The 26,377-nt window shown below is 32.7% G+C and overlaps 1 long non-coding RNA gene and 1 pseudogene across 2 annotated transcripts; both read left to right on the plus strand.

Moving 5' to 3' along the window:
- The window catches only part of LOC133189649 (flavin-containing monooxygenase 5-like), a 48,623-nt pseudogene that overhangs the window by 5,703 nt on the left and 16,543 nt on the right, over nt 1-26,377 (plus strand).
- On the plus strand, nt 1,670-26,173 carry LOC133189710 (uncharacterized). Of its 2 annotated transcripts, none has more exons than XR_009721508.1 (6): nt 1,670-1,785; nt 4,609-4,704; nt 9,122-9,226; nt 9,440-9,537; nt 23,307-23,379; nt 25,301-26,173. It is a non-coding gene; the product is annotated as an uncharacterized LOC133189710 (long non-coding RNA). The 2 variants fall into 2 exon arrangements; XR_009721509.1 differs by having other exon boundaries at nt 1,670-1,778.

The raw sequence follows: 26,377 nt of genomic DNA on the forward strand, positions 1-26,377 counted from the left end.
GTTCAAATGAGTGTTTCTTTAACTTAGTTTTCCACTTTTTATGTTAAAAACCTAAAAAGGAAAAATATTGTAAATTTATGGACCATGTTTTGAATTCTTAGCAAGTGCTTTCCGTCATTTGTTCCGAATGCCATCGGAATGCCTCTTCAGTTTTCAGAAAATGACCTCTGAACACCATGAATGTTGAGAAATTTGGGTAAGTAACTAAAATGATACAGTAATAAGTTGTAATTAAGAATACGCAAGACAAACATTCGTGTTTTTTTTTTGTTTTTGTTTTTGTTTTTGTTTTTTTTTTTTTGCCTAGTAATTTAGCTTTTAAGAGAAAAAGTATGATTTTAAATAATCATTAGACTATAGTTCGGTATATAAAATCCTGAAGGAAATTCGAAATAAAGTTAAATGATAGGCCCCTATATTTTTAATTCTTTTATACAAGTCCACAAACAAATTGCAGAAAATATTTAAAGATTAGGCCGAACGTAGAAAAAAATAGTCTCGCAAGTTGACGCAGCTATGTCGAGCTTAAAAATTTAAATTAAACTTTCTGTAAACATCATGCAGGACATGATCATCATGATATAGTATAAATGAAACAGACCCTGTAAGAAAAAAATAGCTGTAATTTAATAATTATTTATTAATATAATGTGGTCCTCTGCTGTTAAAATACATATGCAGTAAAAAAAGGGTGAAGCAGATTTGATACAATACATGGCTGAAGGAACGTACGAAATGAAATTTAGGTATACTATAGAAAACATTGCTCCTTTATGTTTGGACCCCCTCAATAATAACCTCTGATGATCTATTTTTTACTTTTGCTTTTGGCCCCCCTAAATAATAATCTCTGGTAATGTATTTTTCTTTTGCTTATTAAGAAATTTTTAGTTTGTAGCCTCCCCCAACCTGAAACTGAAAAATGTTGTTTGGTTGTGCTCACCCCCCCCCCCTCTCCAACTAAATTACGTACGGGCCTATTCTCCATCCCTGAGGTTTTCTTTCACCAAAGAAAGATTAATTGGTAACAGTTCAGATATATAGCAATATTTACGGAAGGGAATATTCTCGTTTAATTATGAAGATGTGACAGTAACTAAATGTTACACAGTGAGTGTAACATTTATTTAATATTATTGTAACAGTTAATGTTTACAAAAAGTGAAATACTGATACTATGAAATTTTAATGGATATATAGAAAATATACAAGTACAACCATTATCGTAAACCACATACACGAAAAGCTTTTTTTTTTCCAAGCAATTGGAAATTCTTTACAAATCATTATCGCAGCCTAGTTCCCTTCATTATTTTCAGCAGTTCAGTGACGGAGATAAAATGATCATTTGGGGTTTATACCCCCCCCCCCTCTCCCCACCAAATGAAACCAAAAAATGTTTGGTTTTGGTCCCCTTCAACTGAAATTGATTCCTACTTACCATGCTTACAGGCTTAACTATGAAGATGTGACAGGGAGTGTAAAAACAATAATTGTTCAGACGGATACATAAGCTGATATAAATATCAAATTTTAATGGATAGATAGAAATTAATATACAATTACAACCATTCATTATAAACTACATAAAGATAATTTTTCAAGCAATTTGAAATTCTTCATTTTTTAAGATAATATTTTATTTCGTATATATATGTTTATAGGTTTATTCGTATCAACAAATCTGTGTACGAGTTAATAACGCACCCTGGGTTCCCTGCATTTTCAGTGACAGAGAACCAGATATAAGAATGCAGGGAAACAAGCCTTGTTACAAGGTTTGAGGTTTGTATATTTTATATTTTAATTTACACTTTTTAAAAATTATTATGCAAAACTCTGTGTGCAGATGAATATTTACATTTTAATGTTATAAGTCGTTTTGTGGTTCATTTATTTGCGGTGACTGTCCCACGTGTGTTTACCTGTTTACATTCACCTACTGACCTAGAGTCTTCAAAATATACCTTCTGTAATCATGACTGTTGTAATCTTGTTTTTATGTTAGTTTACCATATGTAACTTGACTGTTGTATAGATTTATAGCGATCACTGCAAGCTTTTAATATTTATGTGAAGAGAAATTTCAGACTATCAATCACAGGCACTTGTTTCATATACGGTGCACCCCTACTTATTTTTACCACAAGGTATCTAACTCAATTTTAGGCACCCTGCTTCAAGCTCGTATTTTGTTCATATATCAATCATTAACCTACTTTAAAATGACATTGTTCGCTTCATGAGACTTTTTTCTTGTCAAATAAATCGTTTCAGACGTCTCTGGTCGAGACTCTTTATTGTAAACCACTCATTTATTCCTCGAAAATTACCTCGATACATTGTTAAATTTAAGACTTTAGATGGGATACAACTTCCAGTTGGGGTAGAATAAAACCAGAGACTTCCGAGTATTCCATTCCGAGGTCTCTGGTTTTATCCTTCATTTATAACCCCAACTGCAAATTTGTTTTGAAAATTACCTTGATACATCTTAAGACTTTAGATGATACAAATTTCATTTTTTTCACAGGTCACAGGGTTTCAACTTAAAAAATAAAAATTCTCACCGTTAAGATATGTTGGAAATTTTAGCGTGATATGTTGATAATTTGCCAAATTATTATGTAATAAAAGGGACTTTATATGATCACCCGGCGCTGTCACTTTAGTTCAGTCTTCACAACAATTCTTTTTCAGCACATGCCCTTCGGGCATGTAGACCTATCATTTTTACCCAGCGCATTCAAATTTGTACATGCCCTACTCAAAATTCTTACATTTACCAGTATTGTGCTACAAAAAAAAAACATTAGGTATAAAGGTTTTATATTAATTTTTTCAGCATTGTATTTCTCCGTGACTGTACCACGTGTGTTTATTCACCGTGATTGCCATTTTCTAAAGCGTTTTTGTTCATTAATAATTTTTGAGTTGCATGCTGGTCATTTGTTGGCCGGTTTAGCTGAACTGAATTTCAGAAATGGGATCATGACTGTAGTGCCACAGTATGTGGCATCGATGAACGTCTCGTAATTTAGCAAGAAACTTCGAGAAAACAAATAGGTTAAACTAAACACTTCAATGATTAGATTGACAATCATTTGACAGGTCGTATCGAGAATGTAGACAGGCAATCCATCTAAGACATTACATATAGCAACGTTTACGGGAATAATGGGGGTAGGACAGAATAAATGGCAAGTAAAGATCGTACAATGAAAGAAGATTCACATATGCCCTCTTCGGACATGTAATTTGACAATTTTTACATGCCCAGCTGCAAATTTAACAGGTCCCTGGCATTGGACTCCCGGGTTATTTGGAAGACTGTTAGTTTAGTTTCATGAGGTCCGACAACATTGTTTCTCAATGTCTGCTCCCTCTACCCCATACACTTATCTTGATAAAATTATATAAATTATATTATTAATTACCCTGGTATATAAATTGCATAAACCGGTCTTGTTATAAATTATATAAACTGGTCTTGTTTATATAATTTTACAATGTCATAAACAGCTGCTTAAGTGCATATAATATTGTATTAAATGGATTTATATATAGGATTAGGGAAAGATCCTCACTTGATTATGCCAGCATATTTTGCTCGTAGGAGTTTATTATCTACCACACATGATCAATGTCACTTTTGGACGTGAATGACTTTTGACACCCTAACTTCAGTTCAAATCAACGTTAACTTTATGTGACGTCTTTCTGAATCTTTTTTGGCATGTAACTTGGGAAAAAACAATTAAAGTACTCTCGATGCATTTGATTTCTCTTAGCCCGTTTAAACATTTCCTAGGTCTATACCAGTTTTTGCAGGGGCGAAACTATATAGAAGTTGGAAAAGAAACCTATCCCCTTTTTGACGTATTTGGTTTTCGAGGGGTGAAAATTTTCAATGTTACACTCAACTACATGCAACATTTATTATATTATACTGAATGTTTTATACAAATACAAATAATAGTGAACCTTGAGCGCATAAATCTGCGCAGTCACTATTTTTTGGAATATCACCCGTCGTCAAGCAATGTTGACTGTTGCGACACTGGAGGGCGTGGCTTCATTATTCAGTGGGTAATAGTGCTTTTTAACAAATGTTTCTTGACGAATCAGATTGATTCATTTAATATACCTGAAAGTACAATATTAATTAATTGTCATCATTTTCCTATATTAGCTTTTTACTGGTAATGGTTTTGAAATGATAGGAACATGCACTGTTCAAAAAGTCTTAAAATGTTGTTTTGGCTCAATTTCTTTGTTAGATTACTGTGTTGAACTAAGGCAGGTCAATTAAAGTAACATGATCCAATAGATTCCATGTACATTTAGTACTGTAAAGTAGACAAATTTATTGTTCTCACAAATATTTCTCAAATATTGATTTAAGTTGGTCTCCTGAAGGATGTATTAATGCAATTGGTCTGCTTAAGGTATAATATAGACATGCATATTTTATTTTGAATTTGTATTATGTCAATCATTAGAAATATATGGATCTTAATTAAAAAACATTGTTTTTATTAGAATTTAAGATATGTATAATAGGCATGTATTCTTCATGCTTTTCCATAATTAAGTCCTTTTTTACAGGGTCTCTGCTAGAATCATGTGGACCCCAGTGTAACACATCTATGGAAAGAGAGAAAATCTCAGCTCAAGGGTCAACATGTCTTTATTCCAAGAAAGGTAAATTGATAATTTTTTCTGCTAAAATACTCTTTTATAAATTATAATATCAATGCAAAAGAATGAACAAACAACATACCTAACAACATTTTGAAAATGAAAGTGCAGTAACAGTTAATAATTATGATCAATTGAATGAATGTTAATAATCCAATCAAAGTCCTTGTTGTATATCATTTTTGCTAGGGCTGTGTATTGAGCAAAAAAAAAGAAGAAGACATTTTTTAATGCGATATGCAATATATTGGATTCTTTAACAATTCTGTCAAAAAAGTCTTATAAATCATTATGCTTGAATTTTATAAAAATAATAATTGTTTTGCAACTCATTTTTAATTTTTTGTCTCACTGTCTTTAAAAATTACACTTCAAATTCAAACTTTTCTTGACTGTAAAATCAACATGCTAAGTAAAGTTGTCTATGTATTTTTATGATTTTGTAATAATCATCTAAGATGTGCTACCTCCTTAACGATTATATCATTTTTGATCAGTTTTAATTCAAAACAGTTAAATATAATCTTTGGTGATTGAAATTCCCAACTTTTTCACAGAATTACATAAAAAAACTGCCTGCCCAAAATGTATTGGAATTAAGTTATTTTTTGGATACGATATATTCATTAATCTAGATATGTATCAATATATTTGGTGCAGCCCTAATTATTGCTGGTTCATAAATAACTAAAAAATAAACAAATGCCAAATGTTGGCATGGTTGGCATTGCAACTGTATCTTACACATTCAAATCAGGCCATTCTTACAAGTTCTGAAACATGTTGGATTCTTCACTAGTGCCGCTATTACAGAGAAGACAGCTTGTTTATAAACTGTGTCATTCAAAGTTTCAGTATATATATGAGAAACACAACAAATCTAAATGCTTAGCCATTACACTAAATGATGAATCTACTTTATTGTGTTATTTATTGACATTTGACAATCATGATTTATAAATCATTTTGAAATTTTTAAAAACAAATTAAAGCAATTCCCATCAATTCCTCCCTAGACAAATATATTAATGATAATTTTTACAGCAATACCTTGCTGTAAATTTCAATTCAAGTGATTTGATTTTTTTTTTTGTTTGTTTGTACATTTATGGTTAATTTATCCTTAGAAAAAAATTAATAAGAAAGTAATTTTATTAAAATTTTATAACTTAAATAATGTCTAGATTCATGTATTGAATCATAAAATTGTTTTGAGAGATGTATCATATCATAATGTCTGTGTATTATCCAAACCCAATATACCTACATATCACGATGTATCATTTCAGCATTATTTGTTAGTGCTGTTTGATTTGTTTTGTATATGCCCTTTCCTGCTCAGAAAGCAGAAAGCAGAAGTTCTTGCTTCATAATCGTCACTCAAGACCTGAAACTGTATTAGAAATCTGTATGACGTGTGAAATTTCATATCTGTTTTGACATAGTTGTTAATTTGTATAACAAAATGCAATAATACAACACAATTAATTTAATAGCATTAATTTTTGTATCAGCAAAAAAAAAAAAAAATATTTTCCCTACCTACTGACCCAAGTGTTTAAAGACTCAATCGGCAATGCCAAACCAACAATTTTTTAATTGTGGCCTTATCCACTGATATTTCTTTTGTTCTGATTCTTAGTTTCTTTTGTTCTGATTTTTTGTTCATTGAAAAAAATTAACGCCTTTTCTTTAATTCCTTAATTTTCAAGTTGAAGAGTGCATCCTGACAATCAGTTATGATGTTACAGTGTCCACTGTCCAATCCGACAACTGTGCAATCCAGCACACTGGACTTTCCGACCATTAAAACTTAAATATTTTATTCCCAAAAATTTCTGTATAATATATATAGAATAAAACACTGTATATTCCGACCACTGTACATTCCGAATTCTGGTGCTTTTTGTCGACAAGACTAGATAATTACCTTATGATTTTACCTGGGTAATTCGACATAATTATACATTTGTACCATAATTAGTCGCTAGTCCCATTTGGGCACAAGCTTGGTCTACTTAGTAATCAATTACATGTATTAGTTTGATGGTGTTTATATAAACAATAAATGAACTCTGTTTGAATTTAAAAATTAGGCAATCAGTACTCTTCGTTGTTATCAATTTTATTCTCGCATTGACAAAATAGCATCCATGCGATAGAAAATAAAAAGGAGTACCTGATATTTAGATTGCCTTTACCTAACAGAATAAATAAGATTTTTTGCTTGAAATTGAAATCAAACATGCAGTCAGAGTCCTTTAAAGTCATGTCTCCCTAAAAAATGAGTACAGCAAACTACTGTATAACATGTAGACAACACACAATTTGAAGACAGCATCTCGTCTAATAGAAAATGTTTCATTTCCGGGTTAATATACACTGAATTAAGTGAGACTGTGCACATAAAAGATTTGCAGGAAGCAAAAAACTTCCACTTTAAGTAGACCTATTAAATTTTAAAATGTTAATGTTGTTTGATAAAAATTAAATCGCAATAACAATGTTTTAGAGGTACGTCCCATTTGTTTGAAAAGTCACGAGAGGGTATTAATAGCACAGTCTATCTTAAGAAGTTAACAATGCAGAAAAAATTGGAGAGAAATGTAGTGTAGAAAAAAAAATAAAACCACTGTTTACAGAAGGTAGACAAAATATTTAATATCTACTGTTAGTAAGTAAAATGCTAAAAATTAAATTGCAACAACTCGAAGTGATTGGCAGTTCCATCTGTTTTGCACGTTTAAAAGAAATTATCGTATATTACTACAGAGTTTACTAGTGCTGTAACAAATGATGTGTCTCAAAGAAATGTTAATCAGCCGAAGGTATATTTTATACAACAAAGAAACACACACACACACACACTTTGACAATTAAATACACATGTACTCTAAACCTAACGAAAAATGTTTTTTTTTTCTGTATGAAGTCACCTGACATTTATCATAATGCTCAGAAATATTCAACACTGGGTAATCCGACACACTGTCTAATCTGACATTGATTTTATTCCCCTTCAACATGTTGGATAAGACAGGTTTCACAGTATATCAATGACGTAATGTATGCAATATATAAATAACTGTCCCACCTGCCTGCTAATGTGGAAACAAAACTTCCCTCCATAACAAAAGAGTGCACCAATGGAGATCATTCGGCAAACCTCGGCTGATTCCGTCACCTTCATCAAACGTTTGATGAGGTACGAATCGGCCGAGGTGTGCCGAGTGCAATGGAGATAATCTCGAAACTTGTGTAGTAAGATCAACTCCTAACAATGCACCACTTTTCAGCATTTATATTCATTGCTTAAGGGTTTATTCTTACTAATGAAATAAGTTGTGGTGATGCCTATATTTACTGTAAGACATTTGTAATAATGAAGCATTTGTGAGATGTACCCTTTATCAGTTATTTACAAACAAGGCATTTGAAGAGGATGAGCACAGTGCATTTTTTTTATCTGAAGTTAAGGTGATTTTAAGCAAAAAACATTTCTTGTCCATATTTAGAAAGCAAAATATTTTGACTTGGTTTAAAGTTTTATAAACCCATTAAACTTGTTAAAAAATTAAGTATGTAAACTAAATTTTGAATAAAGAGTTGGTCCTCTGTGTAAAACTTGCTCTGTGAGCAAGTTGGAATTACAATGCCTTTCACGATTCCTTCACAAAAAATGGGGTGATGACCCACAATATTAATAAATGTAGATTAAACATCCTATTTATGTCAGTTATTGTATTAAATGAGCTTTCAACCATTTTATGCTTTATGGTTTTAAATAATATTTTATATTTCATAAATTAGACAGTGAAATTTGCAAAAAAAAAAAAAAAAATTATTGATTTTTAAACTGTTGTTACATTTAGGAATGTGGGTATATGTACATATCCTGTTCAAGTCTTAGTGTATCACATTATATCATGATATACTTCAGACAAATTAGTACACCCGTAGTTTTGAATACAATTCATACATTGATTTCATTTGCCGCAATGGTCTCTTTAATATTGCAATAATGCATTTGGTCTTCCTAATGCATGTATAATGCAGGTACTGTATATACTCTATGTCCAACTTATAGGTGAGTCATAAAAAGATTAGTATTTTGAAACCAGGTTAAAACGTCAGAGCATTGATTTGAAATTGTCAATTGATTCTGGCAAAAAGTTGTACCGATTTATAAGCGGGTCAATAGCAAATCCCTCCAAAATAACCTCAAAAAATACAACTGATTTATAGGCAGACCACCTTATAGGCGAGTATATACCGTATAGTTTTTGTTGAATTTTGCTAACAGCAAAACACTATGAATAATGAATTTTGGAAAAAAAGATTATTAAGTTTAATGATGCATGTATGTAGTATAGAAATATTGTTCATATGCCTGTACATGGTACAAATATGCATTTTACAGAGTGTACATATGCCAGAATCATATGGACCGCAGACTGGCCCTGGTGATTCCGTTAAGAAAAAAGAGGAAAAATCAGTGCTTGTGCTCATTGGTCATTGGACAAAGGTAAATAGATTTATTTCATGAAACTAAACATGTAAATTACTAGGATATTAAAATATCACAATTAAAATACATGTACTGATTTATATATATATGGATATCAGTTGGTCTCCTTGATGCAGTTAAATGCATTTGTTATCCCTTTTAAGTGGATCTTTTAAATATTATGCAGTTTATTTAGAAGCTCTTTATTATCTGCACTGTTCACTTTTACAGGGTGTATGCCAGAATTTTTTGAAGAACAGTCTGAATCTGACATGGAAAAAATGAAGAAAAACAGCCTTCCTGTTTATAAATCTACATTCTGACAAAGGGTAATTTTGTTTAGTTCAATTAGAAGTGCACATTTAATTTCAGTTGCTTTCCTTAATGATATATTATAGCATTTTTATTCCCTTATGAACAATATGTATACTTGTAAAGCATGTATCACAAAATCTTCTGCAAACAAAGTTTTGGGTGTATATTGCTTGTTGCTTAACGTCCCTCTTGAGAATTTTTCACTCATATGGAGACGCCACCACTTGCTGGTGGAGAGCTGCAAATTTTTGTCCTATACTCAGCACTTACGGCCATTGAGCATTGAGGGATCTTTATCGAGCCAGCACCTACTGTGACACGGGACCTCAGTTAATACGTCTGTCTCATCTGAAGAACGGGTCTCCACATTTCACAGTGGGATTCAAACTCGCTATGTAAGGATCAGCTTCTTTCTCCGCGACTCTAGAATAGACGCTCTAACCACTGCATCTGCTCTACTTTGGCAACTTTGGGTGTATATAAGCATAGGAATCATCATGTCCATCTGTCTGTTCATGTGTTTGGCCACTTGTGTGACTAGCTTTTTTGTTCCAATTCTGGCTGAGATAAATTGATTTAGGTCATCTAAATACAAACAAATTAAGGGAAATTACTATGGTATTGGGATGAACATTTTGGAATACTGTCTCATTGTTCCATTGTAGTTGGTCTCTTTAATGTTGTAATAATGCATCTGGTCTTCCTAATGTATGGCATACACTGTATGCATGTATAATGTTGTTAAAGTTGGATGAATGTAAAACAGTTCTTGCGTGATGACAAAGGTAAATAGATTTAGTTCATGTAACTAAACATGTAAATTACTAGGGTATTAAAATCTCTCGTTTTGAATACTGATTTACATGTGGAGAGTAGTTGGTCTCCTTAATGCAGTAATAATACATTTGATCTTCCTTATGCATACTGCATATTTATTTTTTATAAATTTAATGGCTGACATGTATGAGGGTTGATCCAAAAGTTTGTTGAATTTCTTCATATTTTATTTATTTATTAGTGAAAGAGGTTGAATACTGATTTAGATGTGGATAGTAGTTGGTCTCCTTAATCCAGTAATAATACATTTGGTCTTCCTTATGCATACTGTATATTATATAAATTTAATGACTGACATGTACCAGGGTTGATCCAAAAGTTCGAGGAATTTCTTCATATTTTTAGGTCACCTGAGTAACTCAGGTGAGCTATTGCTATCCGTTTTCGTCCGTCGTCGTGCGACGTACATTAACATTTGAACATTTTTAGCTTCTTCTCTGAAACCGCTCAACCAATTTCAACCAAATTTGGTATATAGCATCTTTGGATGAAGGGAGAGGGCAAACAAACATTATTTTAAAGATTGCCTTAGCGTGTCGTTTATTCTGTGCATTTATGGCAATTAATATTAAAATCGTCCAGACCTGTTAAAACCCATGGATGTCCACAAAAATGTTACTCAAATCAAATTTCATGTTAAAATTCAAAGTAAATATAAATACCTGTGTAATTGTATAATGGTGTAACAAATGTTTAAGAATGCCATATTTAAATTTCAAAAATTGCTCTAAATGTGCATGAGATAAATATCTAAATGCTGTGAAGAAGCACTGTGCTACAATTACCATATTAAAGAAGTGATTTTAATGAAATCTTGTTTCTAAAAAAACCTGTAGAAAATTTAAAGAAAATTAGAAATCAGGATTCTTACCCCAAAACCATCAGATGGTATGAAAGCCTTCAAACAATGTGTTTTACATAATTCGCATTTCCAAAAACTGTGATCATTAATTTGCCGACCTATTATTGTATGTTCTAATGAAGGAGAATTCATGTGCAAACTTCTACATGAGAAGAATAAAAGTATTGCCGTGTCCTGCAAGAAAACAAAATCACATTATATTATCAATTGCAGATGGTGTCTACGTCTTTCAACTAATTTTGCAACGGCAAGAGTATCTTCTATGTAGTAACTGTTTTGAACCAAGACATCCTACTGACAACTAAGTCCATGATACAGAGCTTTCTACTGCCTTGTTTAGAATTTTACATGTCGAGAAATTTATGGTCAGTGTAATGACCTTGTTTGCAAATCTAAATCTTCATTACGTCGAGTTTAGACTTTCATGTGAATTTCATGGTCCCTGTCCCCCTGGGGCCTGAGGGGCGGGGCTAAAACCACCAAAAATAATGCAATCTTTAAAAATCTTCTTCTTTACTCCTGGACATCAAGCAGTCAAACTGTTCGCATCATTGTAATAAGCATTGAGCCCTCTACCAAAATTTTGAAATTCATGGCCCCAGGATCAGGGGTTCTGGTGCTAGGATGGGGCAATATAGATCATATAGTGAAAGTGCATTATTTCTTTGAAAATCTTATTCTCTGCTCCTGGGTATTAAATAAAGTAACTAAGTACATAGTTATGAAAAGCAAGACTGCCTCTTCCAAAATTGTGAATTTCATGGCCCCAGGGTCAGGGGTTCTGGTGTTAGGGCGGGGTTCTATTGATTATATAGTGAAAATGCATTAATTCTTTGAAAATCTTCTTCTCTGCTCCTGGGTATTAAATAAAGTAACTAAGTACATAGATATGATGAGGAAGAGGGCCTCTTCCAAAATTTTGAATGTCATGGCTCCAGGGTCAGGGGTTCTGGTGTTAGGGCGGGGCTCTATTGATTATATAGTGAAAATGCATTAATTCTTTGAAAATCTTCTTCTCTGCTCCTGGGTATTAAATAAAGTAACTAAGTACATAGTTATGATGAGGAAGAGGGCCTCTTCCAAAATTGTGAATTTCATGGCCCCAGGGTCAGGGGTTCTGGTGTTAGGGCGGGGCTCTATTGATTATATAGTGAAAATGCATTAATTCTTTGAAAATCTTCTTCTCTGCCCCTGGGTATTATTTAAACAAACTAAGTACATAGTTATGATATTCAAGATTGCCTCTTCCAAAATTGTGAATTTCATAGCCCCAGGGTCAAGGGTTATGGTGAAAAAGGGGGAGGGGATCTATTGATTATATAGTGAAAAAGCAAAATTTCTTTGAAAATACTCTTTTCTGCTTCTGGTTAAAAAGCAAAGAAGCTAAGCATATAGTTATGATGAGCATGATTGCTTCTTCCAGAGTAGTGAATTGCATGACCCCTGGGTCAGATGTGCTGGTGTAATGGTGGGGCTCTTGATGATATAGTGAAAATGCATTAATTCTGTTAAATAATCCTGTCTGCTCCTTAGTGTTAATCAGATAAACAAAGTGATTACTTACATGTATGATGAGCAAACTTCTGGTCCCAGGGTGAGAGGCTCTGGTGTTTCTAGGTGTGTGTGTGTGGGGGGGGGGGGGGGGGCTCTATTGATAATATAGTGAATCTGTAGTAAAAAATGCATTATTTCTTTGAAAATCTTCTCTGCACCTGGGCATATCAGAGGCAAAACAAGTAAAAGTTTTCATAAAGATTTTTGAACATCTGGCTTCGGGGCCACCAACGTATAAAATCTCAGCTCAAATCTCAACCTCAAATCTTAGATTTCTGCCTCAGCTGAGATTTTCCTAAAACATCATGCCACCAACATCTCTGAGATTCGATCATCTCACGTAAGCTGAGATTTGAGAAAAATCTTGGACTTATTCTTGTTGTTATATACGACCTTTTTTTCTGAAAATGCATGAATTTGTTGAATCAATGATTGAATTTACCTTTTAGTCAGTTATTTATGCAATATTTTAGTGAATATCACGAAAAAACACATCCCACACTTCCTTCGTCTTTTATTTGTTGTTTCGAGTCATTCAACAAAGAGGATTCCATTTCGACATTTGCGACAATATATTTTCATTGAACCCCCCATAAAAAATCCCTACAGAAGAATAACACAAAAACATATCTAAACTTTGTAGTCTTGGTTCTTGTCGACATAAACACACAAAAACATACACCGAGGCGTCACTTCCACCATTGTGACGTTACATGTAGCAGGTAGGCGGATCAAGACTATATTCCCCAGACTGATTAAAAGAAATCATTTTTCTTTGTTTGTTATATATGTTAGATATATCTGTATAATTCTTAATTCTCCATAGCAAAAAAAAAAATATATATATGAGTCATAGGGACTATTTAAATTTAGAATAAACCTGAGTGAATTTTTTTTCTAGCAGATCCACAAAAAAAAAATGCTCAGTAGGCCTATATCATGTAAATTTCTCACATGCTGTAATAAATTTCGCGAGTATACCATAATTGTGGAAAAACAGCAAACATATCCAGGAGCAGGTAACATACGCATGCTTAGTTTTACAGGATTTAATTTATCAAGGAAATTTCTCGAGGAACTGTTTAATTGTCGGTGAATTTCAGCTCATATCCCCCCAGGAGGAAGAAAAACCGGCTGAAATTTGAACTAAGGGCATGTATAGGGAAGCGGCAAACTAACACATCGCATTTTTCTACGATCCCCTGTGACAAAATGTCTCGGAAAGTCTTCTTTTTTTTTTTTTTAGATAAATAATAAACAACGAATATAGCACCACTTGACAAATAATCATCGTTACATTGAAAACCCAAATCAATCTCGCATACGCTCATTGAGTAATGAGAAACTGATTAATTTCTAATTGTATCGTAAATGAAAGTTTCACTGCGTAATGATGTAATTTTAAAAAAAAAAAAAGAACCTACGGATCATACTTTTTTGCTTCAAAATGTAAGTTGTCGTACTAAAAAATACTGTTTGTTAAAAAAGAATCTATTCTTGCAAGTACTATAGCTAGCAAGTACATTTGAATAGATGCAGTCCTTCTTGTGATTTATACATGTATTTCAGAATGGTCATAAGTCAAGTTTATTCTTATAAATAATATAAATGGTCAAGGATTTAAGTACGCACAATACATTGTGAGTATAAAGTCGATCCAAATTCTCAATCAAGAATTTTATAGATTTAATTAAGAACCAAATTAGACAGACTGCTATCATCTGTAATAAATAAATGGCGATTTACATATTATTTCGAAAGAACAGAAGAATTTGTACATGAAATTCTAGACAGATTTCTTTTAATATTTCGTATAATATTTACCTTAATAAATAGTAAAATATAACTTCCTGGGAAAAAAAATACGGGAACGAGGAGTTTTGATATTTTATCTAGTCATATTTCCTTTTCTGATATACATGAACATTGTGAATTACATGAAATAAAAATGTCTTGTCACAAATAGCTCATTTAAATATGAATTAAATTAATTATATTAATTCCTGTACGAATGAAGATATAAATGTTATGTACGAACGTGCCACTAGAATATTCTATTCTTTATTTTTTTCTTTATTTATTTTTTTCTTTTGGTAAAGTTTAAAGTGCTTGATTCCATGCGTGGACAATATTAATATAATAAGAATATTTACATGCGCCTAATTAAACCCCCCCCCCTTCACAGGATAATCAAGTTTTGGGAGAAATTAACATCCTTTCTGTGCTTGTATGTTAATTTCGTGTATTTATTGATTAAAATGTGCACTGTCACAACATTTGCGATCATTTTACCATAAAAAAAAAAATTGTGAGATTTTGTTTGAGACTGGTATACATCAATCTCAAGATTTTCTGAGAAATCTCAGAATTTTTTCTCAGCTGAGTCGGAAAAAACGTTGGTGGCACGCATGTTTGAGAAAAATCTCAGATGTGAGAATCACTGTAAATAATGTACTTGAAAGGTTAATAGTATAAGAGAATTATGCAAGGTTTTTTATCGTATAATGCAAAAAGTACTTTCATAGTTTTAATGATCAGGTAGACTTGTAAGTAATAGATGAATAAAATTGAGACAAAAATAACTTGTCTTATTCAATGTTCATCAAAGACCAAAAGAGTCCAATGTAAGAGATTTTCAACAAGGAATTAAAATACTGGGTAGTACAGAAGCACTAATAGTTTGTTAATAACTGTATGGTGATAGTGATAAATGGGGAACAGATTAGAACCTAATTTATGAACTGTTCATGAACACTAGACTAATTATTTTGTTGATCCTGATCACCCTATTTTTCTTGCTTTTGGGCAACAAAGCTTCACCTTTCAGTTCATTTTATACTCTGTGGATCCTCTTAATTGTTGTATTATAATCAGATGACTGTTAAGGCCCTTGGGCCTCTTGTATTTATTTATTAGTGAAATTGGTTGAATACTGATTTACATGTGGAGAGTAGTTGGTATCCTTAATGCAGTAATAATACATTTGGTCTTCCTTATGCATACTGCATATTTATTTTTTATAAATTTAATGGCTGACATGTATGAGGGTTGATCCAAAAGTTTGTTGAATTTCTTCATATTTTATTTATTTATTAGTGAAAGTGGTTAAATACTGATTTACATGTTGATAGTAGTTGGTCTCCTTAATGCAGTAATAATACATTTGGTCTCCCTTATGCATACTGTATATTAATATAAATTTAATGACTGACATGTACGAGGTTTGATCCGAAAGTTCATGGAATTTCTTCATTTTTTATTTATTTATTAGTGTAAGTGGTTGAAAATTACAAATAAGAATTATATAGACACTTGTTGAATTTTTTTAATAAACAATATTTTAAATATTTATGATAGTAACTCTATGGCAGTTGCCATAGCAAAGGATGTTTTAAAATGCAGGGGAGACATTTACTCGTTCATTATCATTTTAATTCTTAATACGTGAAATAAGAAAAATTCTGCACTTAGTGGCAAATAAAACGAAAATTTTGTCATAATTACGATTGCTTGACCACTTATATACCTTTCTGTGAGAGTTTTACTGATTTAACTTGATATTTAGATTATTAGTTGATGATTTCTTGTTCATATTTTAATTGTTAGAGAACATCACATTTTGGTCAAGTTATAAGTTTTGTTAAAATCTTGGGAACACTCTGACTTAAAGGGGTATACTACTGATACAGGCTGGAGAAAAATGCATTAAGCAACTGATTTACCAGTGGCATTAGAAATTTAAGAAAAACAGAACTTCCATGGAGGTTGATTAAAGGTGTGGCCGCCTTTTGGAGGGTCTGTTTTTCTCGTAGACAAATTAAGCGTTGATGGACGTTGACCGCTGATGTACTGTGCTTGACTTTGCTTCTGAAATTGGAACACCATATGCAAAGATGGGGAGTATTTTTGAAATATGAGTGTAATATTAAGATAAGTTGATCCGTGTGAGAGGATACCAAGGCTTTTCTTGAGAGAGAAAAGGAGAAAAAGGCAGAATATTCTGTAGAATTACTTAGTCGAATTGAACATGAGGGTGAGATGCTCCTATAACGCTCCTATAATGTGACATGACATACTTAACTTGACGTTACGTAGAAGTCTCCCCCTGATTTTACAACTATCAATGTTCAGAAAGCTCGTGTGACCTTATTGGTAATTGGAACATGGTGAAAATTTCCAGTATTGTTGCATAAAGACTCCATATTATAAATATGCCTATTGTTTGCTTTCATCAAATCACAATAAAATTTTAGAGATAATTAAATTTCACAAACTTTTGGATCAACCGTCGTATTAGAAAAAAGATGGATCTATTAGATTGAACAGGTTATAATTCACCTGAGTCATTTAAATTACTTATTGCTATCTGTGTTTGTTCAGTCATCATGTTTTAAGTGTTGTCTGTAAACTATTGAACATTTTCAGCTTCTTTTCTGGAACCAGTTTCAACTAATTTCTCAGTTGAAGTATGCAGACATAATATAGAAGTGATTTTACAGACCCTGAAACGTGCTACTACCCCACACGCACGCTGCACGAACGGTACACGCTCGCTACACGGTTTGCACGAAACGCTGCACGATTTACACGAAACGCTACATGGTTTGCACGAAACACTACACGGTTTACACGAAACGCTTTGCACGAAAGGCTGCACGGTTTACACGAAAGCCTGCACGAAACGCTTTGTACACGTTTCTCACACGCTTTGTACACGATTCTCGCACGCTTTGGCCTCGATCTGGATTTTCTATTCGGAATCTCTCGGATTTTATTTTAATATTATTACGGATTAATCAAAGATTAGTTAAGAATTGCAATCATTTAGATTAAGTTAAGATTAGAACTCGCTACACAAGTACTGTATTAACAGACAAAATATTCAATGTTAAGTTGTAATTAATAGTTGTCATTGAGTATGTCACCCGCCCGGTGAAATGTCTATCATCGTCCATGTACAAACCTTTTTCACTAGACTCTACATTACGCACTGAAAAAAATATATATATTCGTAATTCATAATCTTTTACAGCATTTAATGTGTTTACAATTATAGTTTGATATTAAACAGTCGTTTTATTACTGACAAATAAACCCGTGAAAAAAATAATCGATTAAATTGCGTATGATTTCTGTAAACGGATTGATTTTTTTCTTCTTTTTTTAAATTATTGATTGATTGATTTTTTTTATTTAGTAAATAAATAATCTCATTTGATTAAATTAGGTTCTGTTTATAATTTGCAAAGGTAATATGCACACTGCATCAAACAAGAACATTGTGCAGGAAAGGGGGGGGGGGTGGGGTTAGATTACCGAGATCTTACTTCTGTACATGGCTAAATATAACGGGCACTTTTTTCAGAAGTATATCATTGGGGGAAAAAATATTATAGAAACAATTGCCCGTTCTAAGAAAAAAAGAGGATATCCATATCTCCAGCGGGACCAGATAGATGTAATTCATTAAATGCACTTTATTCAGAATGGTAAATATATCGTTTCACTATAGAATTAAACTTTGACTTATCATTAAAATTTGATATGGTAGAGAAGCCGGGGGATAGGTTTTATAATTCTTTAGTCCTCTTTTAAGGCATTGTGTTTATCAAATAAAAACAATATACCCGACACCTTGTAAAGTCCTTGATTTCAAACCCCGTCTAGATAAAAAAAAAATGTAACCAATAGTAGCGGCTCTTAACAGTACATTCAATATACATGTACACATGTCCAATGTCCAAAAAAACTAAAAATTATGCTCTAGAACTGCGTGATTTAAAAAACAACTAATATATAATTATTCAGGATTTATTTCTTTATATCTTTAATTCACGAATACACTGGCAAATTAATTCATTGTTTACAGACAATCGGATAAATTTAAGAAATAAAATCCACGGGCACGTGTATTTATTTGTACCCATTAAATACGAATAAAACTATTTAGTTTCACGAATTAAAAATCATTCATTATTGTCGGGTGTCATCTTAGCCATGATTTACAAGAGATTATACATGTAGCAGAACAAGTTTTCAGTTCACGGCACGCAGACCCCGTGATCCCTGTTGTAAATGACCTTGATCACAGTCGTAAGAAGAGTGTCGGATGTGTAAAGAAGATTCCAATATATTTTTAAGGGGTGCATCGGGCGCACACCGAAAAAAGCAATAATTTTCATTAAAAAGAAAATTATCTATTAAAATTTGTTAACAACAAAAACTCAAAGTTTGTGTTTTCATTTTAACCCCCCCCCCCCCCCCCCCCCCGGAAATATTTAACCCTGTATTTGCCGATGCATGTGAATTATGATTCCTTTGTCAGACAATTATTAATCAACCAATTTTATGCATAAAAAGACTATAAATGATTTCAAAATTATTTGTATTACAATCTTGTAATATAAGAAAAATATGTTCGCTTATAAAGAAAAAAAATAATTGTCCTCCCGGGCCTAGAATTCCCATACTTCACATTTATAACAACGCACTAAATTTTGTGTTTTATTTTTCATGCCTGCCGTATCGATCTATTATTGTGTATTTATCACCCATATGTTCTTGTAATCTCTATATACCATAGTTGTAAAATGGTGAAGAGATTCAAATAAATGAATGAAAAGGACATGACCGGATTCCTGAAGAATTTTCTTTTTCAAAAACTATTCAGTATTGCTCCCTTTAATAAAATGTATTGAATCAAATTCCCTAGAAATTGATACGCATATAATTAATTACTTTGAATACATTTTCTGCCCAAGTTGATTTAAACAAAAGAAAGAAAGAAAATCAAACAAATATGTAATACATTACCGAGAAATTTTATTTTGTTGTTTCCGTATTTTTTTATCGCTTAAAATACCACTGGTATGATATATCCGAATAATATTAGTAACAAACAACACAGAATGACATGTTAATCCATCCATAGCCATACTTAAAATAAAATGACTTCCGAATGAATCCTACACGTTTCTCACACGATTCTTGCACGAAAGTCGCACGGTTCTCACACGGTTCTTACACGAAAGTCGCACGTTTCTCACACGCTTCTCGCACGCACGCTACACGGTTTGCACGAAACGCTTTGGAGCTTACACGAAACGCTGCACGGTTTACACGAAACGCTACACAGTTTGCACGAAACGCTGCACGGTTTACACGAAACGCTACACGGTTTGCACGAAACGAAAAGCGCACGAAAGCCACACGCTTTTTTGGGGTAGTACATGTAGCACGTTTCAGGGTCTGTATTGACTTTCTCAATCTATCCTGAATTTAAAAATGTAAATATAAGCATTTGATTGTAAATATTGAACATTTAGCATCTCATAACCAGAGTTGGAAATTACTGACTGCCCGAGGTAGTCTGTTTTTCAGGTAGGCAGGGACAAACTTTAGATTAACCTCGGTGGTCGAGGTCATTTAAACAGCTAGTTCCTGTTTTCCATTTTTTTTTTCAGGGTATAGTAAGTCTATAGAAAATAAGTAAAATATAGTATATCAAAGGAACACTTCTAGTTAAAAATTTGAGTTGACCTTAGGACCAATATTGGTTTCAGTCTTTAGAAAAAGCTTATCGATGTATGTTCCGATCACTGACTTTAGGCCACATGTGTGTAGTTTCTTGTTTCTCATGTATTGCTTTAGTTCTACGTTAATGGTAATCTAACAACCAAGCTTTATGACAAATGAGATGGCTTTAACTTTTCAATTGTCAACTTCCCTTACTTATTTAGCAATATACCTTCATCACCTGCATACAGGGTTTATATCTCTCAGTTGATTTGATACGAAAGAGCATCCTCTATGTTTGAAATTTTTTTAAAACGAGGTAAGTTATTGACAAACAAGTTGCTGAAACTAGAATATCAGCAGTCTTGTTTAAAGTTATCATTTTGTAAATTCTATGGTCGATACAATGACCTTGTCAGCAAATACAATTTATCATTAAGTCAAATGCTGAGTGACGTTTTTCATACTTATTGTTAGGCCATTATTTACACACTGAATTATCGATGGATTTTTCCATTGTTTCCCAGTTGTGACAAGGAGCACATGGCGTGTGTGACCGGTCTGCAGGGGATGCTTACTCCTCCATGGCACCTGATCCTACCTCCTGATCCTACCCTGATGTTTTGGAGGTCCGTGTTTGCTCTGCTCCTATTTTGTATTTTTGGATGGGCTTTTGAGCTTGAATACTGTTTGTTATCTCGATATATTTCATTCTAGTCAACTGTGTGTTCATTTGATCCTACCTCAGTATTTACAGAATTATACATCCTTTGTATGAGGGTCATTCTTGATGTCTGACTGAGTAATGGCAATGGGACATAAAACCTTAACTGACCTTACCACATTCTTTTCTAATCTGAAAACCCTCATGCATTTTTAGCATAACATATCGCCAATGCACACATTTTTCCCAAGGAATGAACTGCATCTACTCTGCATAGAACAGTATCTCTCCCACTGGCACAACAGTACTATTACATGTCATTATGTTCTTGAAAGGAAAACACAGCAGTTATTGCTCAGCAAGATTCTTTTTCCTGACACCTGCAGTATCGAGTAACACAAAGTGAATGATTAGTGTCCTCGAACAAAGTGTGCTTACAGTGAGGTATAGTTCCGGTGATTGCATTTAGTTAAAGAGAATTTATGATCTGCATTTCTGTAGATGCCTTTTATATCAACACCAAACATGCATTTAAGGAAGAAAATATAAGTAAAATGCAAAAGCCTGTATAAAAAAAATCAAAGTGCAAGGACAAGTGCACTTAAGGAATGCTTAATGGACCCTTTTTCAGTGCTGTATTACTTTAGAATATATTACCAAATTGTTCTCTTTTAGTAATAGTTAAACACAAGTGGACATTTCTAATTAAAATCACGCTAAAACATCAATCAGCATGGATTTGAAACAAATGAAGTTTTTTAAATGCCTATAGATCCGGAAAAGTCATATCAAACCCATTTTGAGTTTCAATCGTTTATTTAAATCAAGGGGAGGAGGCATTTAAATCTTAAATCAGACACTTGAACAATCTGATGGTGGATCATTGACAGGCACATTTGCCGAATGATACTTCTTGCGCTATTTTACCCGAGGAAAAAAATTGAATGAAGTTGTATAGATGCCTGTATCCATAGTGATCAAACTATGAAACTGGTACGCTTGCATTTGAAATAATGCAATAAGTATTAACATTAGTTCCTTTATATTTTAAAATGAAAAAAGGTGTATTTGGGTGGCTTTCAATACTGGTACCATTGTCTTGCTTGAATGTTAAAAATGTTTGACACTTTTATTTATGATGACATTTTAACGACACTAAACTCTCTTAACCCTTCTGTGTTCCTAACCCTCCCGTTTTCCTAAAACCAAATACATGTACATACAAACTTCTCTATGCGGCATGACTTTGATATAATGATACAAAACGTGGCTATGCTTTACAGTGAGCATCTTTGAGGAATGTTTACCTGGGTAGAACTCACGTGACTACCGGTATTTTAAATAATTTATTCCATGGGTGGGTTCAACATAGCTAGATCATACAGGTAAATCTAAGCTCTTACTTGCTATAGGAAAAACATTGAACTTTTCATACATTTTTTTAATATTTTAAGTACAAGCCTAATCTTGTACAAATTTCCTACTTTCACACAAGTTTTATAAATGTATAATGCGTTTTTTGTCAATCACACAAGTTTGTACAACGTTAGGCTGACAATAAACAAAAGCTTTGAAATGAATGACTGTCCTCGATTTACTATAGAAAATCACGAATGTTGGCTGACCCCTACCACATTTTATGGCTTTGCTCTTTGTATATTCATGAATTTCAGCAATAAAATTTGTTGAATTTAGGGTTTAGATATCAATTAATGATCTGAGATGGAAAATTAAGCTTAATTTGATTCTTCATTTTTTCACATTATACCGGGGCCCATAAGTGCACTCGTTCTTTAGTGTTTATACAGGTAAAAAGTTTGAAAAAATAAAAATGTGCCAACAAATGGATTCGAACCAGGACACTAAAAATGTTCATGGTGAGAGTCTGCGGTCTACCATTCTGGGCTATGCTGACTATGAGGACATTTGTAATAAATATAAACCAGTAAGATAGAAATAGGTTTTCACGTTTTTTGTAGTTTTTTTTTTTATATAAATCTAAAGCAGGGGTACGTGCCCCTAAAAAAACCTTGTTTTAAATAATTGCTTAAATCAAAATCTATCAAAATTTCATAATTTAATTTAGGGGCAGGCAAAGGGTGATTATATTGCATCTATCGGGTATAAATTTTCTTATCAGAAAATTGTAGAGATATGCAAGGTTAATTAATGACAACATTTATTTTTCCTTTTTGCCTAATACTTTTATGATTTTCACTAATAAATTGATGATTGAAAAAAGCCTTTAATATGACTGCTGATTTTATCTCCATCTGTTAATTTTTAACACCTTTTCTCGTGATTATAGGAGATAGAGAACAGATTATGATTTCTAACATTTACTGTTACAGATCATTTCCTTGAGATAGGTGGAACCAACAGTCAAATCCAGACACCTTTAAGAAAAGTAAAAATCTGACTCAGGTAAAAAAAAAATCATTTACAGTTTTATCAATTAGTAATTTTTACCTTAATTAACTGGACAAATCTCATTTGACGATATACAGGTCAAGAATGAAGAGTTTAAAGCCTAGTAGGGATTTTGGTCAATCATAACAGGTAATCTGCAGCCCCTATTGGGAATTTTACACTCATATGGAGACGCCACCACTTGCCAGTGGAAAGCTGCAAATTCTGTCCTATACTCTGCACTCACAGTCATTGAGCAGTGAGGGTCCTTTTTCATGCCAGCACCTACTGCGACATGGGACCTCAGTTTATAAGGTCTCATCGGAAGGACTGGTGTCCACATCCCACAGTGGGATTCAAACCTGTGATGTAAGGATCAATTCCTTACTTCGTGACTCTAGAGCAGACGCTTTAACCATGGCGCCACGCTTGTGACTAGCTCAGTTTTAAAGAAATCATTCAAGATATTTTTTATCAAACTTAATATGCTGTAAGATTAGTAAGACCTATTCAACTATTTCAAAAATTTTTTACCTTTCCTGTGACCTTGACCTCACTTTCCTTTAATTTGCATCTTGCATGGTTTTAAAACATTTAAGATATTGTTATCTAAGGCTATGCATCTATACATAATTTGGTGAGAACTTATCATCTATTCATTTTTTTTAAAATTTTTATTTCAATTTTAAAGAAACTTTTCAAGATATTCTCATCAAACTTCATATACTAACACAAAATTTCATGTTGCATTACTATACACTCGGCGGGGCATTCATGGCCTATGGACATATTTCTAGTGTAATTTGCTATTTCTGTTGTTTGTTTACTTTCAGTCAGTAAGTGCCCCCAAAGGGCAAGCCCCAGTCCTATTTTCTTTTCCAGGGTTGCAACAGCGCCCCCTAGAAAAACAAGTTGCACCATCCAATCAAATCTTGTTTTGTGCTGCTTTATGCCAATGAAATTAAGGCTGGACAGCATATGTATTATATTCTGACCAATGGGGTTGCCGTATTTTCAAATAATTAGGATAGACTTACCACTTCAGCATTCCTTTCATCACTGAAGTGATATGCATGCTCAAAAATTGACTAAGTTTCATTTTTGTGTCAACTGCAGAGCAGAACGACACTTAGAGATCACTTTACCTGGTGTCTGTCTGTCCGTCTGTCACACCTTATATCTCCAAAATTTTTAGAGGCAGGGTTTTGATAATTAGCATTTATATATGTTTTTGAGCTCATGATACTATACTTTGAAACTGTATGAAATTCAGTTACCACAAACTTATTTAAATACTATGAAAATACATTGGGATCAGTATTCTACAATGAATCGTGTTGACTGACAAAGTGACAAAGTAAAGACAGTCTGAAATCTCTTTCCTCCGAGGATTGTTGGAAGCACCTACATGTGTATTAATAAAATGATAAATAGTTATTCATCATAATTTCAATTTAATTATTCATTTGAGGACTGGGGAACTATATTTTTTGATTGCCAGATTCTATCCCAGTCTTTTACTTTTGGATCCTTTTTTTTCCTTGCAGGCAAATGCATGAACCTCCATGCTAATATTAAATTAATAGCTGACCACTCTTAGATTTATTTACCTCTTTAATGAAGATACCTAGCAGGCGACATATACATTCCTTGAAGCACTCTAGTTCCTATTTGATTTTCACTAATATAATGATTATTGAAAAAAGACTAAGGTGCTCTATAGTGATCAGTCTATTCATTCATCTGTCTGTCAAATACACATATCCCTTGTTCAGAATACAGGTGACTCTAAATACTTCAAACTTTATATTTTTTAATAAGGTACATGTAGCTGCTTTGGAACATCTGAAAGGTCTATTACATTATCGCTAGTTTTACTAGTTTTCTTCATGTAAGTTGAATATATTTCAAACTTTTAAATTTTTATTTTTGCCAGGTAAGAAAGAAATTCAGGAGTTCTTAAATTGCCCTCAGAGTTCTTGGATTGCATCAAACTGCTAAAAGACCTCAACAAAAACAGTGTCTTGAAAAAAAAATGAAAATATTCAGTGAAAAAAAAATTATGAGAGAAAAAGCCACTAAAAATCTTCAAGCCTTTGAGCTGAAATCTGGAAGTCAATCTGTGGACTTTACTGGTATGTCTTACTAATTAAGTCATCATTTGTGTATAATAAATACACTAAACTGTAAACACTTGTTAAAATGTATATAATTTTTAGATATAATTTGTAGCTCACAGACATCAATAGTTTCATGTAATTTAAGTAATAATGAAAATTTCCTGTTGTCTGGCTAGATTAGAAACTATATATTATTGTCCAATTTTGGATATTGTGAAATAATTCATTTAGTAAAATTGGGTATGCATACATGTGTGTACACTTACATGTAAATTAATTGTTATAGCAAATTTAATCTATCATTAAGTTGAATGTTGACTAATGTTTTTCATCAAAATTGTTTACACTGAATTGTTTGTGGATTTTTCCATTTGCCCAATCATGTCAAGGAGCACATGGCAGAAAATGCTTTCTCCTCCATTGCACTTGGTGTTTTTAGAGGTCTGTGTTTGCTCTGCTCCAATTTTGTATTGTTTCAATGGACTTTAAAGCTTGATCACTTTTGGTAATCTTCATATTTTATATACTATTAGAGTACTTGAAGAGAACTGTAAAGATTTAACATACAGTATAATGCATGTATATTGCACTTTAAGTAGAGTGTATGTGGTTTAGAAATGTAATTCATCTCATAGTGCATTGAATTTGTTGAAAATTAGAAACTTTGTTGAAATTGTTTCAGAATAATGTTAGATTGCAGATTTTTTTAAATCATGCAAGTAAGATATTGCTAAATATTCTTAAGCTTTTCTGGACAGTCTAGATGAGTTCTTGCTATATACCTAGCATTGTCATCCCAGTTAAAATTTAAGGAGCAAGGTTTATTCCTAAGCTCTAACTGGACAAACTTGCATGGATTAAAGCACATTAACAGATTTACTTCAGATGCTTGA

The sequence above is a fragment of the Saccostrea echinata genome, unplaced genomic scaffold (assembly GCF_033153115.1).
Source record: "Saccostrea echinata isolate AGI-Se365-2 ecotype Australia unplaced genomic scaffold, CSIRO_AGI_Sech_v1 ptg000019l, whole genome shotgun sequence".
Taxonomy (NCBI): Eukaryota; Metazoa; Mollusca; class Bivalvia; order Ostreida; family Ostreidae; genus Saccostrea; species Saccostrea echinata.